This window comes from Erpetoichthys calabaricus, chromosome 6 (assembly GCF_900747795.2).
Source record: "Erpetoichthys calabaricus chromosome 6, fErpCal1.3, whole genome shotgun sequence".
In the NCBI taxonomy this organism is placed as follows: domain Eukaryota; kingdom Metazoa; phylum Chordata; class Cladistia; order Polypteriformes; family Polypteridae; genus Erpetoichthys; species Erpetoichthys calabaricus.
The window spans coordinates 174,665,915-174,684,011 of record NC_041399.2 but is presented as its reverse complement, the minus strand read 5'-3'; positions in this window follow the sequence as shown (position 1 = coordinate 174,684,011).

The window sequence follows — 18,097 nt, the reverse complement described above, 5'->3', positions numbered from 1 at the left end:
TTTCCTTTTCCATTCACCTATAAAGAAGTGATTCTTTGTACTTTTTGTTTAATTTACTTAAAGCAGCCAGAGAAGGTTGCTGCTTTATGAATTTGCACACGTTCCTTTCCATTATATGGCATTGTGGATTGTAGTGGCTGCTGAACGACTAACACAGAAAAATAAATAAATTACACAAGAAGATGTAACCGCTGTCAAAGTAAAATGAAAACAGTGAACTAATTTGTGGTTGAAATCACACAGACTGTTTCTCTGTTTTAAAGTTCACAGATTCGCGAGTGCTTTTCAATGGGAGATTTTTAAATTTAAAACTTTGTACAACACGGTCTGATTGAGATATCGCAACAAAAATTGAAATGTCTCAACAGATTTCTTTGAAGAATAAATGTTCCAATAACAAAGTTGATCCACAGGGGTTAAGTTGTTTTTATGTAAACAGACTGACAGACATGCTTAATACAGTAAGTGCTTCTTGCATTATAAGCAAACACTCCTAAAAAACAATAATTCCAATACTCACAAAACCGTGCAATCTCCAGACATCAATGGTCACTGTAGGGCCAACTTTCCAGGCTAACATATAAAGGCTGAGGGTGCTCCATCAGCAGTAACATCAAGGTGGCCCTGCTCCTTGAGAGCTCCACTCACAAAACACAAGAAACATTTACCGTACACATTTAACTATATAATACATAAATACTAAATAATAAAATAATAAAATCCCAGCCTGGTTGAAGGCCTTTTGGAGTGACTGTTGGGTCCGATTGAGGGATGGCGGAGTACAGCACGGAGGACTGACAATGGGGGTATGATTGACGTGGAAGGGGGGGGGGGGGGGGGGGCGCGATACCTGGGACGGAAGGGACAGGAGGGGGGTTGGGGTTTGAGGGAGAAGGAGCTAGAAGGAAGGTGTTGTGGAATTACAAAGTTGGTGTTTTTCTTTTTCTGTTTGGCTTTTCTTTAACAGCGTCTCTCAGGACCACAACTATGAAAGAACTATAGGAGATTGTAAATAGTTCAAAGTCGAAGACGTTCATTTTTTTTTTTACTGTTATAACCCTGTGTTTTTTTTTTTTTGTTTTCTGTTCCAGTAAACTGCTCTGTGAGCTTTACTTTATCCGTCTGTTTTTTTCTTCTTTTCGAACCTGAGGCAGAGGTTGCTACATTATTAACAAAGAATACATGAAAACATGAATAATATTTCAAAAACAACAACAAAGGAAAATAAACCCTGACTGTAACATAACTGTGATGTTGATTGATTCTTTTGTTCTTCTGCTCTCTTTTGGATTCTTGGATTATTACTGTAAGTGCCTTCTTTTTTGACTTTGACTGTTTTTGTTTTATAGACTCAATCTCTTTTATGGATTAGGATTACTAGATTATGGACTGATTCTGTTTGCTTTAGGTTTGCCTTCTAGGCATACTTTCAACTCATTTTTCTGCCCCTGTTATTTTTTTTTTATTGTTTCTTTGATTAGATAATCTTTAAAAATAAAGAATATTGTTTTGTCATTTACACCAGACCTTTTATACTTCTTCTTCCTCCTTAGAGTTTGAGTTTTTTTGGATATATAATAATTTTAATCCTTTATTGTGCTGGGCCAGAAAACTAATTCTTGAGTATGGGGTAAGACACACCAGGGCTTCAATGTCTACCTTTTAAGAAAAGCCTGCTTTTAGTTTTCAGAGCCAGGTAAACAATAACAGTGTAATGGAAAAACTTTCCTCTGTTTTCAAGAACTCAATCTTGAGTTAGATGAGAATGCAGAGCAAGTTTATATTTATTATTATTATTGTACACCGATATGCACAAATGTCTCAGTCCCTGGAGTGACCACTTAATTAAACAATTCATTCCCTTTGTGACAGATAAGGGGCGCTGTCGTCCCCTTGAACTACAGTGACCAGATTTTCCTGGGGGAAACCTGGGACACCAGGCGGGGGGTCTGGGGGGCAAAGCCCCCCATAAGCCAGATAGACTTTAATAATGGAAATGCCTATTTTCGTGTTTCCTGCATCTTATTCTGTACGAGTTTCTTCTATTTGAAACAATCATATTATTAAACCACAAACATATACCCATTTTCAAAGTAGGGTTCTATACCATTGTATGCTATTTTTCGTGAAATTACAGGCTAGATCTTGCCAAAAACAGTTCGTGAAAATTGACTGAAAGACACGCTTTCCTGAAGAGCAAATAACAAACTCATTAGTGTACATTATATAGTATACTGTATGTTATGGACGTACCGAAACCTTACGTTGTTAATCAGGAATCGCAGTGAAAGTAGAGAAGTGCCAGAAATGTTTTGTGAATAATTTATTAATACTTTCTGAAATTGAACATGACACTTTTTCAATGTTTATAAAGGAAAAACAGCTTTTCAATGAGTAACTTTCATAATCATGAAACACTAATATTTCTGAGATGAGTGGATAGCCCTCAGGACATCAGGATTTTGTAATAACAGGTCATAAAACTTGTCACATGAATCACTGAAATTGCATTTCACAACCAGCATATGTTTCAATGTGTCGACTTTAAGTTGTGATTGTTCTGGTGTCCACATGTTGTTAATCAGAGAAAAGACTCTTTAAGTGGGAGCATTTGTCCCTGGAAGACATAATGCAAATTCTGCCATGAGTTTCATATTATTACATGGAACATAATGGTTGACAAAGTGCTGAAAGATTTCCATCCATCGTTTCTCTATTGGTAATTCTGCTGTACCCCATTCATTAACTTTTTCTGCAGTGACATATCTTTGGATATTGGATATCTCATCAAACAGTTCATTGTCATTTACCTTGTCAGGAAATATGTCATTCACAAAACCAATGCACTTTTGAACATCTATTCATTCATTATTAATATATAAATTAATATTATCAGATTCACAAATTTACAGAGAGTACAGTCTGAAGACTTGAGACTATACAGTAAAGTGTGTACAGCAGTACTTACTTAAAGAATAAAGAGCTAAAATTAAAGTTAAAAAAAAAAAAACTTTGTCAGCACTTTCAATTTTGTCGTACAAAATAAATTGGCAAGTTTAACTCTCAGACGATGCGTCCGCCTTCTCGCCTTCCGTGCTTTTCCATACTGCAAACAATGGCCACCAACAGGCGTCAGACTCAGAAGAAGGTCGACTAACCGTTTGACGTCATGATGGGTAGAAAGTATGATTTGGAATCAGAAAGGCTGAATGGGGTCTAGGCCTCTAGGGAAAAGTACGCATTTTGTCGGAAAACACCACAGGCCACGACATTTCCTGATCTTTCAGGGACACCGGGACGGGTGATCCAAAAATAGGGACTGTCCCAGGTAAACCGGGACGTCTGGTCACTGTACCTTGAACCCTCAGACTACTCGTAAGACACCAGATAAAAGTCCAAAATATTATTTATTATAATAATAAGTGCACAAAACACCCTCCACTCCACAATACTCCAATAAATCAATAATAAGCACAATACACTAATCAATACAATCCTCCACTCCCAGCAGCTCAGTCACCCTTCCTCCCAGCTTGGCTCTCTGCTGGGATCTCCCACAGTCCTTTTAAAGTCTTTAACCCAGAAGTGTTTCTGTCCCTCAGTCCATGTGACTTTATAACACTTCCGGGTCAGGTGAAAACTTCTTCTTTTCTTCAACCCGGAAGTACATCATTTCCTCTGTCCCCGTGACTGGGAAGTACTTCCGGGTTACAAGGAAAATATATGTCCCTGAGTCCCCTGGTGACCCCCATGGTCTCCAACAAGGCTGTGATGTAAAACTCCATTGTCCATGATGCCCTGCTGGAACTCGGGGCACCTCCATGTTGCAAGAAGGGCTCCACCTGGCGGCGTGGGGGTATTGGCCGGGATGAACTGCCAGCCATATCCCACACCTTTTATACTTTTCTATTACCAGTACCTAATCTAATACATCTAGCTCTTAATATTTAGAATTCTGTCATTTTAACCAATTGTTTATAGTCACCAGTAACTTTGTATACAATTTGATTATTCCATCATTCTAAATACTGAATGTTAATAGGGGTGTCCTAGAGATTTTCCCATTGATCTTATCACCGCTTCAAAATAGGGGTGTTTAGACTTTCTCACTAGCTTTTCTAAGGAGATGTTTATTACACATCTACTTAATTTTAACCTTATCAACTATCTTGGTGGCTCCTCTAACGTGAGCTGAAAGCCTAAGGTGCCTAGGGTTAAAGCAACATTGAATTAACCCTTTAGTTACATTCAATTCTTATCCTTACGTTTTATAATTCATTGTTATAATTTCAAATAAATATATACTTGTATTAAATTATAAACTTATATCATGTACTGATTAAAATATTGATTAAAATTCTATAACAGTTGCAGCTAAGATGGCTGTCTTGCCAGTTGCAGGAACCTAATGAGAGGAGTCAAGTAACAACCCAAGAAAACCAGAAGATGAACAATTAGAAGGATGAAAGTCTAAAGGGCTGGCAGAAGGTCAGTATACCAAGAAATTTTAAAATAATATTTATTAAAGCCCAATACACAAAGCAATTATCAAAGTCAAAAGAAAACAAAGCAGAATTTCTTACACTTACTGAAATTCTTAGCCCAAACTACTGTATAAGTCATTTGTTTTTCATAAAATGACTCTCAAAACTTGAACAATCTTCCTAAGGACACTTAATCATAAATAACCATGTGCAAGGAGGTCACAGAGCTTAACTGTGCAACGTTGCACAACACATAGACAGGAACAACAATAGGTGACGTCAGCATAAACAACATGGCAGTGGTAATGAACACAGAGTTACAAAATGGTGGCACCTGCTAGAAGTGGTAAAAAAATGAGTCGAAGCAAAACAAGAAATATATTCTACTTTTTCAAACAGCCATAAAATGAAAAACTAATTTTAATTTTGGATCATCTAGGTTAAAATCCACTAAATAGATGCATACATTGTAAAAAAAGTTATCAAAAAATGGCACAAATAATTAAATAATGCTATGACATCAGAAAAACAATAATAAAATATATTAAGATACATTGAAATTTGGAATCATCAGAATGGATGGCCAGCACAGAGTCCACTATAAAAAAGCCTGGAGGGGTAGGCGGCCAGTAAGTGGAGGTCTCCAGGACTTTGTTTTTGACTTTATCTTTTAAAATTTTAATCTCCACCATTGTCAACTGGCAATAGCCAATTACTTAATTAATGCATGAACAGATATTGTTGGTTTCTATTTATATCAACCAGTTCCAACTTTGTTTTTTGTTTTAAAAAAATCTAAAACTAGTGAAGTGAACAAAACAATAACTAATGCATCCCAACAGAAATCCAAAGTCAGTAAAGAAACAGTACTGACAAAAGAGATAGAATGCTTACTTAGTGTGTTGATAAATTGAATATGTGTGCCAAATATTTACATCAAGATATGTATAGTAGAACTCTCAATATTTTTGCCTATAAAATAAAGAACGAGTGTATAAACCTGAGTTTAGTATAGCAGAATATTACAGAGGATCAGATAGAAGAAAAATTCAGTTTTCAGTTTCTGTTTGTTTATGTGATGAGATTCTTAGAGTGTCAATTTGATTTTGGGGTTTTCTGACATGGTATTCAAAGAAAAAAGAATACAAAGAATGCAATACCAATTATATAAAGGATTCAGAACTGTCAATGGTGCATAAAAAATTAAAAGCATTCAATACTTTGGCAGACGACTGCTACCATTCAACAAAAGAACAAATATGACAAAGTGCATAAATGTTTTCAAAGTTTAGTGGAAAAATTCATTAAATCTGTCAGCAAGGTGTGGGTACATTTAAAAAGAGCTGACATCTAGGCCTTGTAGAGAAGCTGCTGGGGCTGTTTACCATATGGATGAGGGTTCAGCTGCTCCCACTGCTTCACTCTGTTATTTTTCCGGATTGAGTCACTTAGACTGCCTGGGCTCCAGTTGTATAAATGTGGAACCAAATGTAAATGTACCTTAGCATTTTGAAAGCTGTTATATACTGTAATGTAGTTAAATAACACTGTTTGATTAATCCTGAAAATCTATAATTCATATTATAACAAACATTAGTTAACACACTTCCAAACTCTGATTAGTTATGTACTTTAGTTTTGAATGAATCTTGTGAACTCCCTTGAATTTGATGACCAATCTACTGATTTCTTGCAATAGTCTTACATTTCTTGTCTTTTTGGAGATATATGATTGATTAAGGTTGATTTTGAATTTTGCTTTGTTTTTGGATTATACTTTCGGATTGCCCTTCTGGGTTTTGTTAACTGCCTTATTATTCTTTCTTCCTTTCCTTTCTTGGGTATATTGTAATTTTACATTTTATTATTTAGTTAATTTATTAAAGATTAAATTCATTATTTTAATAAATGTAATTGATGTTATATAATTAATGTAAATAATGTTATTTGCTGTTTTGATCTTGCCATTTGGATGTAAATCACAACACAAATAGGTAAAACAAGTATCTGAACATGAAGGGGGCTTGTGAGTGAAGCCACATGGTTTCCAACAATCACCTTGAAAAACTTAGAGTTTAATGACAATGCTTAGAATAATGGTCCACTGGTCAGCTCTATGTCCAGTGGTTATGAATCTCAAATGTATTCTCTTATGTACAATTTTGGTGCACTGTTTTCATTTTGTAGGAAGTAATTTTCATTGTTACTTTTTTGTTGCTGATGGTGTTGTGATTTTGCTGGCATCCAAGTTTGTGGATAAATCTTAGAAAACAAACGCAAGGTGTGCAGTTATTTAGGGAAAAGATCTTCAGGAAGTTAGGAAATTCTGCTGTGTGCTTTGAACAGTGAAATTTTGCCCCACAATTTGATTTTTTGATGACCAGTCTTTTAACTTCCTGGATTAGAAATCTGCCTGTGCTACTGTTATCTGCATCTCTGCTTTATACCTTCATTTCACTGAGCTTTATTTTACAAAATCAGCCCTCTGGGATGGGATCTTCAATAGATCATAACTGAAATGAATGTCTTCCTGTGGCCTAGTCAAAGCATTGACCTTAATCTCTGGGTTGCAGAATTTCTAAATCCTCAAGTACTGCCCTGAACCTAAATGGGAAGGAGCAGATATGCCAGGAGGAATGGGCAAGAATTAGTCCTAGGCAGAATGTGAAGCAAGTAGGCTCTTATTCCAAAACATGACTCATCCACATTTTAACAACTAAGATTTCAAGACTTATGCAAGCAGTAAACTTAAATTTCCAAACAGTAAGTCATTTTTTATTTTTAAAATTTCCATCAGTACATGACTTTGCAATGAATATGCTGACTTGAACAAGCTTTGTTGGTGTCAGTTTTAATCATCCAACATTTTAAAACATTCTTTTATTCAGTGCTACTGTTCCTTCTGTTTTAAATGTTTCATATTTATGAAGGTGCACACTTCTCTGAGCATGCCAGTTCAAAATGTGTAAAAATAAACTGAGCTGAATTAATTTTGTTGATGTGCAGCCTTGTTTCTGCATGCACATTAAACTGAGTAGATCAGGTATATTTAAGAGTTCGCAATATCATTATATTTAGGACCAGGAAAAAATCAGATTTGGGATAAAAAGCAGCAAATGAAGTCTAACTTAAATAAATGCAAAATAAATTAAAAAACAAATTACATATAGTTATATAAAAGATAGTCTGGCACAAGCAAGTTCATCTTATGAAAAACTCCAAGTGGTCTCATTGCTAACAGTGCAGAAAAGTGGACAAATGAGAAACGAGAGATACGTTTCAGCCCCTGGCTTAAGAATATTTAGATTTTTTTTTGTAATTTTCATTATTTTTAAATTGTTATTTTTGCACATTCTTTCTCATTGTATGATTCTGGTTATTTTTTATTTTATTTAATATTTATGCGGTGTGTGTATTTGTTTTATGGTTATGTTCCTGATGCTTTATGGATTTCACCAACCCCCAAGAGACAGTTCATCCATGACGTCACTACTGAGAGGCTGCCCTCAGTATTTATGTTCAGCCTGAGGAGACAGACCCTTCAGCGTGTCATGGTGGTGTTGCAGAGTCAAGATCTTCTTTAATAAGCACTGTCTGGATTTTCTGCTTGTTTTAATTTGATTCTGTTTTGTGGATTTTGCCTTAGATTGCAGTTTGGACTTGTTTGCTTTAGGTTGTCTTTTTAGGCATACATTTGTGTCTTATTTTTGCTTTAGAAATGTTTAAACAACAACTATGTTTTGTGCTTATTTGATTATTTAATAAATAGTTAACCAGGTGTTTATAGTTATCACCTCTACTGAAGGGCATTTTTTTGGTGTTTTGAATATTTTGGACTGTTAAAAGACGGAGATCTATTTTGGGCACGTGCAGGCCTTGAACCTTGCCATATGAGTTTGGGACAGGCTGCCTGGGGTGAGTCCTGTTTCTGTGGCTCCTGGGGGGTATTTTTCGTACGTCACTTAAATCATCCGAGATTAGATGCCTCATCTTGGATGAGTTAATGCCGGTGAAACTCATCTGGGATAAGCTGTTTTTTCAAACGCAGGGGTGTAGTAGATTAGTTTAGCTGGATCTAATCATCCGAGATGTTTGTGCGTGCCGCGCTGAGTGAAAAGCCCATATATATTGAGTCTAGAAAACATGATTAGCAAGTCTGTAATAGGCTGCAACAAAATGACAAAAGAACGGGAGCATTTTTTTTTCACACAAGCTGTGCGTGCGTGTTACTCAAAGGATTTCAAGATTTAATATGCGCAAAGGGTAACACTGCAAAAACAGTCCAAACCAGAAAAGACGGCTGGCAAAAAGTGGCCGAGAAATTAAACGCGTGTGCATTGTACTTACTGAAAGCAGCGTTTCATTTCCTATGTGACAAATTAATTATTATTTAATATGTCATAATTCCAGATCAAACGTGAGCACAAGGAGAACACGGGAACAGGTTAAAGTGAAGTACAAGAATATACTTCAAACTGGTAAATATTGGTATATAACTATTTAAGGAATTGTTGGCATAAAGAATCATATATAATGTAAAGAACATTAATTTTAAAGCTAATAAGAAGGCAGACAAGCAAAAAACAGCTGGAGGTCCACGCAGTCCAGACCTAACCCCTGCAGAAGAGTTGGCTCTCCAGCAAAATGCCCATCGCCCTGTTTCTGAGGGCATTCCAGGGGGAAGCTCCTCCTCAGAACCAGTGGCAGGATGCAGTGGTCACTTCATTTCAGGTAAAGGATGGTCATTGCATATATTTGTCCTTCATGTGTGCTATAGGTAGGTTCCATATAGCCCTCTTTTTTTTGGGGTCAGTTGCAGGGAATGTCATATCCCTAGAACCTGTGTCTGACCAACAAGATATTGACAAAGGTCAAATATTTGATGAAGACACTGTGTCTGATTATTCATCAGGAGGAGAGGTACATTTTCCAAATAATGTTTGATCAAACTCCACTCTGATCAGTCCCATGTGCCCCAATCACATTTGGAAATCCTGGTAATGAGAATGTTAGGTTGATTGTGAGATTCCTTATGGAACTGTGGGTGTTTTTACCTGTGTATTACCTACCTGCAATGGCATGAAACACCTCTTTTATTGTCTGCACACGCAGGTGTCCAGGAAACACTATGAAAACCCGAAGGAAATATTTCAGAGCCAAACAGACTTTACGAATTGCCTGGCAAACTGCACTTTTAGATAGATTTTCTGCATCGCCTACAGTATATAAAAAAAGTGCCGCTTGCAAAAAACCTCAAAGCAATGCATACTGTCTGTGTTGTTGTGAGAGCCCGACTTCACCGAGTTTGACTTATATAAATTTTTGAGGTACAATATTCCCCCTCGGCTAAAGCGGTATCTTTCAAAAAGAATTTCCTCCAGGAGCAATAAAGGATCTTTCTGATCGCACAAACCCTTCTCCATATGAAATTCTCTTCTTATAATTTGCGTACCGATATCAATTGGTCGCTCATTCATGAACGGCGAAGTCATGACTAGATGAATTCCATGTACGGACACTGATTAAGTTTGTGAGCTAATCCTTCTTTACATAGAACAAACCTGCTCCGAGCAGGTTTGAGGATTAGGATGTGTTGCTATGACAACACATCCAGCAAGAGTTTCAAAAAACCGATAAATCCAGGATCAGGCCAAATCGTCAATAATTACATCCGGCTAAATGAGTAATCCATGTACGAAATATACCCCCCTGGTCTGTTTTTGTTTCTTATTTTGAAGTCTGTTTACCCTTTTTTACCATTTTTGTGTGGATTCCATCAGAACAAAGGTGAAGGTGTTTTATGCCTGATTGGAAAGTTATGTATTTTATGTTTATTTTTGTTTTGTATTTAACCTCATTTATGTTCTGTTTCTTTAAATGTTATGTTCCATATTCTTTGTAGTCATAGCCCCACCCTGACATCAGTTACTGGGTCCTCCCTTTGGCTATAAGTGGTTGAGAGCTGAGACTGTTCTCTCTATTGATTTCTGTTTTATGGACTTTTTCACTATTGGATTTACTCTGTGGATATGTGCTTTTTGGGACTTGTTTACCATGGATTTGCATTCGAGGCAAAACCTTTTTGCTCAATTGAGCATTTTTGTTACTTTTCTTTAGTTTTGCTAACCCTTGTTACCTTTTTGGAAACAAGCCATATATTTTGAATGGCTTTTCTTCCTTGTGGGGCAGTCACAGTAATTCTTAGGACACTCTGGTTACTTTTGAACTAATAAGCCAGTTTACCTTTTTGGGGGCCTACTACTTCGATGCCTGAATTTAGTAGTTGGGGACTGTGTATCTGGGGTAAGCCTCTTCAGGCAGATCAGAGAAAATACTGGTCTGCTTTTATGGTAAGTTGTAGAGGCCTCAAATCTTGTTGCCATGTCAGGGACTCCTTATAATATCAGTTGGGTTGCAAGGCACTCTGTGCCAAATTCAGTTCAGGGCAGACTAATCTTAATATCCCAGAGTCTTCACATTGTTGATTGTTTTTGTGTGGTCATAGCCATATTGTTTACAGTCACTATGGCTATTGCTGGTCATTTGACTCAGTGGTGGGAGGGATCACATGTTGTTTTGCATCATCACACCCTGCATGTTTAAGATGGCTACAAGAGCCCATCTTAAAAAGTCAATTCTAATGTTAAATTTATGTAAGTATTTGCTTAAATTTGGGTAGTTTTACATAGCTAATGGAAGGTTCTGTGTATCCTCTATAAGGTAAATTGTTAATGCAATAGTCTTAATACTCAGGTATATTTTTGATGTAAGAACAGGATGATCACAAATACAAAGATGGAATGATAGAAGAATTACATTGTTTGCTTGCAAATGGAAACATACAGAGGTGTAGTTTTCTGAACGTAGTATATGTCATATTGTAGGCACTAGAGTATATACGAATGTATGTACGGGTGTCTGCCATGTCAATATAGAATTTTAAAGAAATGTAAATAAGATGTAAGCCTTAAACATTAACATCACAAGCAAGAAATTATTAGTGAGTTATTTTCTCTCCATTTTCATGTGAACTGATTTTGCTTTTAATTTCATTAAAACTTTTCAAACATAGATATTTGGGCTGTGGCACTTTGTTGGTATATGCATCATATTCAATGCTCAGACATTTCCAGTAGCTGCAGAAATTTGGAAAACATCTGAGAAAAATAGTTAAAATGACAGACCACTATATCTAAAATTCAAACATTTAGTTGTATGTTTTAAAACAAACAATGAGATCTATTGTTAGTTAAGGGAAAATCTTCAAGCAAGTGTGAGGACTTTGCTATTTTTTTTCCTCTTCAATGAATTTTGATTTTGATGATCAGTTCTGATGGCTTCATTCAGTTTTCTGACTCTTGCAAACCTGTTCTTATTAGATTATGTTTATACCTATCCCCTTGTGCTTAAATTATCTCCTGGTCATTATCCATTGAGCTGTGAACTTCTATGAACACCTGTCTTTTTCCAGGTGACCATAACAACAAGGGGATGAGGATAAAGAATAGGGGAGGACTCAAATTATCAAACAATTATCAAACAAAAGTGAAAACAATGAGCCCTCCTGGCTCTTTCTAACAGGTTCCCATTCCCTTCCTACCAGACTGACTGCCTGTTCCACTCACCCACCTCAGATTCAACACTAAAATTCAATCCCCTCTTAGCTGATTCACCTTCTTTCAGATTTACTGGCCTTTCTTTATGCCACCATGTGAGCCCTGATGTGACAGTCCTCCTGATTCAAAGTTCAAGAGACCTCTGGTTAGAAGAACCAATTTAATTAATCACCAAGCCACAACCCTTTAGTTACCTCCAGGTAAGAGGTAGCCACCATTATCACTAAGATACCAGGCTTTAGTTCCACCTATTGCCTCTTGCTGTTCCCGGCACACAAAAGGCCTTAAAGAATGAGACTAGCATGGCAAACCATCTGTAATGAAAGGAGTACCATTGGTACCTCTCATCACTTGACTCTTTTAATGTACAGACTAAAATGTATTGCCATTACAGCCTTTACCAAAATCCTTCACATTACTCATGTTTTATAAACAAAATAGCCAAATATCATACATGGGATAACCAAACATTTAAGTTTATAGAGCACATTTCATCTGCATTTCAATTCATTTTATCTTGACTCAGCACTAGCTTTGTAATTTCTATAGTGTGTGTGAACCACATTAGCTGAAATGAACAAAAACGTACGTGAAGCATATGGTCGTCTTTGGATGGATACCGGGAAATCAAAATTTAATGGTTGGGCCCAGGCAAAACCTTCTCAGTGGAGCCACTGTGAAAAAGCAATGTTATGTTTCCTTCTGCACCCATCACATTAATGAGCTCATCCTTGTGTTATTCTAACAGATTTCCCATAGATACTCTGTTTATGAATTATTAATCAAATTCCTGGAAAAAAAGCTGAAAAATCCATTTATGTGGAACTTTTGCTTCTTTAAGATGCACCACTGTTTAGAATGCTCTGATGCATTTATTAATAATTATATCTACATGGAAAGAAGATTTTTTGTATTACCTTTGCAGTAACCTTTTCCTTTCTTTTCCTCACTAATTATCTCTTTTGTTTTAAATTAGAAACTTAATTCTGACTAGAATCTGACCTATACAAACAAATGTTGCACGAACTATTACTGAGGTGCAAACAAACAACCTTTATATGATAATAATAAACACCATTTAAGTCGTATAATTGTTGATACTATGAAAGCCCCTTTTAAAGAGTTTTAAAAGCACAATTTTCATTTCAAGACCTGAGTTTTGAATATTTTGCAAATGTGTACTTTTAATTGTGCTTTATTTAAAGTATTTTAATTATTACTAAAAAAAGATTTTAAAAAATAACAAATTATTGTAACACGTTTACATTTTCAATTTGCCATGTCTGCAGGCAGGATTCACTTTATTGGTGTAATCATCAGGGTATATATGTGGAACTATCTTCAAACTGATCCTGTCTTTATTGACTTTTAATTCCTTTTGACCCCAGATTATTAGATTGCAGATTTTTATGTTAAAAATTCCACTTAGGAGCTGATTATTTGACCATGCAAGTGTCCAAAATCAAAGTTCATTTTTATGCTTAAAAGTAAACATGCAAGTATAGCTGGCTCAGTGATGCAATATTCAGCCCTGTATCCTCAAGGATCTAGCACCATGTGCTTAAACTCCAGCCAGGTTGCTGTCTGTGTGGAGTTTGCACATTTTTCCTGTGCTTGTTTGTGTTTTCTCCACATAAGCCGGCTTCTTCTCACATTTCAAAAGTATGTGTTTTCAGTTGTCTGTAATTTGTCCGTGTTTGAGTGAGCATGAATATGCTCTGCAATGGACTGGCGTACTGTTCAGGTTTGTCCACTGCCATATGGGTAAATAATGTTAGGAGATACCTAATTGGAATTAGCAAAACTGAAAAATTAACAAATAAAGAAAATGTCATTTTTGGTAATGTAAACAGACAGACTAAAAACACATATGCAAGGAGCTACGTAGTGTAAAGCTTGACCTTTCAAAGCATAACAACCTGCTGAAACAGACAGAAATCAGGCAGTAAGCAGTGTTCATCTAAGGCAATATAAGACAATGAATATTTTATATAATCAGTATGTACAACATTTTTTGTTGTTATTATTATTATTATTATTTAGTCTGAAGTTACATCATCTGCAGATCATGAAGAATTTTCTGGAAATGTAAACAAATGAGCACATCTGGAACATACAATAGTTAATAAATTTTTACTAGTTTTTTTACTGTGTGGTTAAAGTACTTGCAACATACTAGATTTTATTGTGCGTGTCATGTTCTGAACTGCCATAAAGTTTAGTAGAGCCCCAGTGGAAAGTTTTGAAAATCACTTTGTTAGTGATCAGCCATGTGTAAAATTCCCTTGAGCAAACATATGGACCAGATGTTGCTAGAACTCGGGTGAAATGTAGTGATCTCTTCTTCTATAGCTCTTCCTCTTTCTCTTCTATAGCTCTTCCTTTAGGGTTGAATAGGCTTGTTTGAGTTTGGGATGACTTCATTAGTGAAATGTTTTGATGATGTTTGCTTCATCTATACTTTGTAAATATTCCATGGTTTTGGGTGTCCTTAGGGGTTCTGACTCATTACATTCATGGCACCTACCACCTCCCACTCTTTTCATTCTTTCTCATTACTCCCTGCAATGCTACTAAGAATACCCTTTCTCAAGTTTTTCTTCACCTTTCTTTCTATGTACTTAGAGAGTTTAATCCTTCTACACCAAAACATCGGAGTTATCCACTTCACATCAGTCATTTCTCTTAAAACTCTGCCATTGACAAACATCTACTTTAATCATTTTTACAGTATTCAGTTTTACTTGCATACAAAAAATAGCTCCACACATGTCTTTCATTAACTCTTACCTATAGAAGTCATACTAGAAGGTAGTCCCAGAATTTCCTCCATGTACTATACATCAAACCTTTGTTGCCATCACTGAGTGCACCACTACTCACATTTTACATTCACACTCATCGATATCCCAATCTCACACATATGCCAAAAAAAGGTTAGGCTCACTATATCACTTACATATTTACACATAGATTTAGCTTGCCAACTACCTCCCCAATTGTAATGTTTTAGCCAGGGTCTCAAGCCTGGGTTAAGTGTAGTTTAATTTTGTGTGATCTTTTTGTAATACTTTGAATGTGTGTATATTATGACACTTTATGTATTTTGCCTCTTTGTACATTGTCTTTTAAATATTGATTTGTTCATTAATTATTTACTGTGTATGTGTTTATTTTTGTACTACGGTGTATTAGTGTATTTAGTTAGGTGCCCTGTCCCCTTCATTTAGAGCAGGAATCTCAAACTCCAGTCCTGGAGGGCCGCAGTGGCTGCAGGTTTTCATTCTAAACCTTTTCTTAATTAGTGACCTGTTTTAGAACATTAGAACATTAGAACACTCTAGACGAGAACAGGCCATTCAGCCCAACAAAGCTCGCCAGTACTATCCACTTATTTCTTCCAAGAAAACATCAAGTCGAGTTTTGAAAGACCCTAACGTCTTACTGTCTACCACACTACTTGGTAGCTTATTCCAAGTTTCTATCGTTCTTTGTGTTGTGAATTTCCCATCGGGATTAATAAAGTATCTATCTATCTATCTATCTATCTATCTATCTATCTATCTATCTATCTATCTATCTATCTATCTATCTATCTATCTATCTATCTATCTAAAGAAAAACTTCCTAATGTTTGTGCGAAATTTACCCTTAACAAGTTTCCAACTGTGTCCCCGTGTTCTTGATGAACTCATTTTAAAATAACAGTCTCGATCCACTGCACTAATTCCCTTCATAATTTTAAACACTTCAATCATGTCACCTTTTAATCTTCTTTTGCTTCTTTTAGCTGCTAATTAACTTCTTTTGAATTCATTTTAATTGAGTTGTTTTTAAAGATTTGTTCCCTGGAATGTTTTCATCGTTCCTCTGAATTGCTTCATTTCTTTCTTTAAACAGAAATGAAATGTGAAGTGAGTGAGCCAACAGAAGACCAACTAAATCAGGTCCTCAAACTCCAACCAGTTTCACTCCAACCAGTTACTTAGTTAGGCGCTAAGTCTTGTTGTTAAGTAAACCCGTTCTTTAATTCCATGGCTTGTTGTTGCTCTCATTGTGCAATGGCATACATTTTCAAAATTGTTGATTTTTTCTTTACTTTTCTAAGAGCAGTTTAAAATGTTTTGGGGACCTGAGCAGATCAGCATTCCTGAGACCTTCATCATTCTTTATTATCAGATATTGTGTTTTGGTCACGGTTTGCTAGTCATGTTTTGGTTCATTTTGTATCTCATTATTGTTTGGCTGCTAATTAAGGAAATGAAAATTGTTCAGTCTGAATCTTCAAGAGCAATTCAATTAAAATTAATTCAAAATAAGTTAATTAGTAGCAAAACAGGTCACTGATTAAGAAAAGGGTTAAAATGAAAACCTGCAGCCACTGCGGCCCTCCAGGAATGGAGTTTGAGATCCTTGGTATAGAGGTTCACGTGATGTTTCTGTTGGAAGACTGCCATTGTTTTACAGTATATCTTCCTCCTGAACTTGAACCTGCAACTAGCTGCTGAGTGGCAACTGGCTTAAAGGCTCTTCTACTAATTTAATATTTGGCTGTTTTGTTCATATTTTAATTTCCTATTAAAGGAAAGCACTTACATTTCTGTACAATGTAATGTACAATTTATACATTATCAACATGTCTTTTTTTATACTTATGCTGGGTACTTAGAATGAATGTTTACTGTATATAAGCATTGTGCCTTTTTTGTCATTTTTTTTAGTCATCTTATATATAAATGTCTACGCATGAAAGTGTGTTTGTCTGTCTGTCTGGCCCAGAAGTGCAAGGCTTACACAGGCTTACACATCTAGTCTTAATATAATAGTGCTCTGATACAGATGGAAGTATATAATTTGAACAGAAAAATTAAATATTTTGTTTAATTTCATTTGCTTACATAGGTTATCCATAACTATATAAAACCACATTTCGGAAAAATTTATTAATACCTTTTTTCCAAGTAGAAAGTCATATTAAGTACTCCCAGGACTCATCCCTGTAACTTAACTTATAAAACTGTTCATTATTTCAACAAATGTGCACTCTAATGGAACTTAATAACATAGATAATCCTTGGTTTGTGGTGAAGATTGTGGCAGAACATAATGTGCTTAAGCTTTCATGAATTTTCTATTTAAAGATACAATTCACAGCATAAGACTACAAGCATAATATGTACGTGGCTTGCAGAGATGAGTTCAGTTGTCAGTGGCATTTTATGGAGGTGATACTGACCCGATCTTGGTGTTGTGTGGGGCAGATATCACTGTATTTTATAATATGAATCGTTACACAGATGCATATGTGATTTTTTTACTATATTTACAAATTTACACATATATTTAGCTTGTAATTACCTGTACTTATGAAACATTTACTTTGTTCAAGCTAAATGAGTTATCTGAGATGCAGAACATTTGAAAATGCAGAAATCAGAGATAAACTAGAACACAAAATTACAGCTGAAAAATGCACAAAGAGTCTTTCATATATGACTACTTACAGGAAAGAGAGGGAAAAAGGGGCATTTATGGATTTTGTATTGTTTGTATGGACTAACATTTGCAAATAAATTTTAATATAATAATAGGAGAGCTTGTTGCTTGCACACTCATGGACTATCGCAGGTTTAATGTTTTAATATCTGAGGGTTATCTTATTTAAAATTATTCAGCCAATGAGACATTGCATCTTTTTAAGACTAGAGTCACAGCCAAGAAACTTGTGATTGTTCCTGTTATACCACAGAGCCTTGTTTGAAATGTTGATGTGCTGATTTCACAGCTTTTTATTAAAACAAGTTAAATCAGGTTAAAAGTCAAGCTAAGTACACATTTTTCTGTAATGTTTCACTGGTTAGTCCTCAGTTGCAATCATTAAATAACCCCATAATTACAATATCACCATCACACTGTAGTCACCAACACCTGACCAGCAACGGACATTGTTAACTGCACACTATGCATGCCAAAAATAGAGCCAAGATCAAATTACAA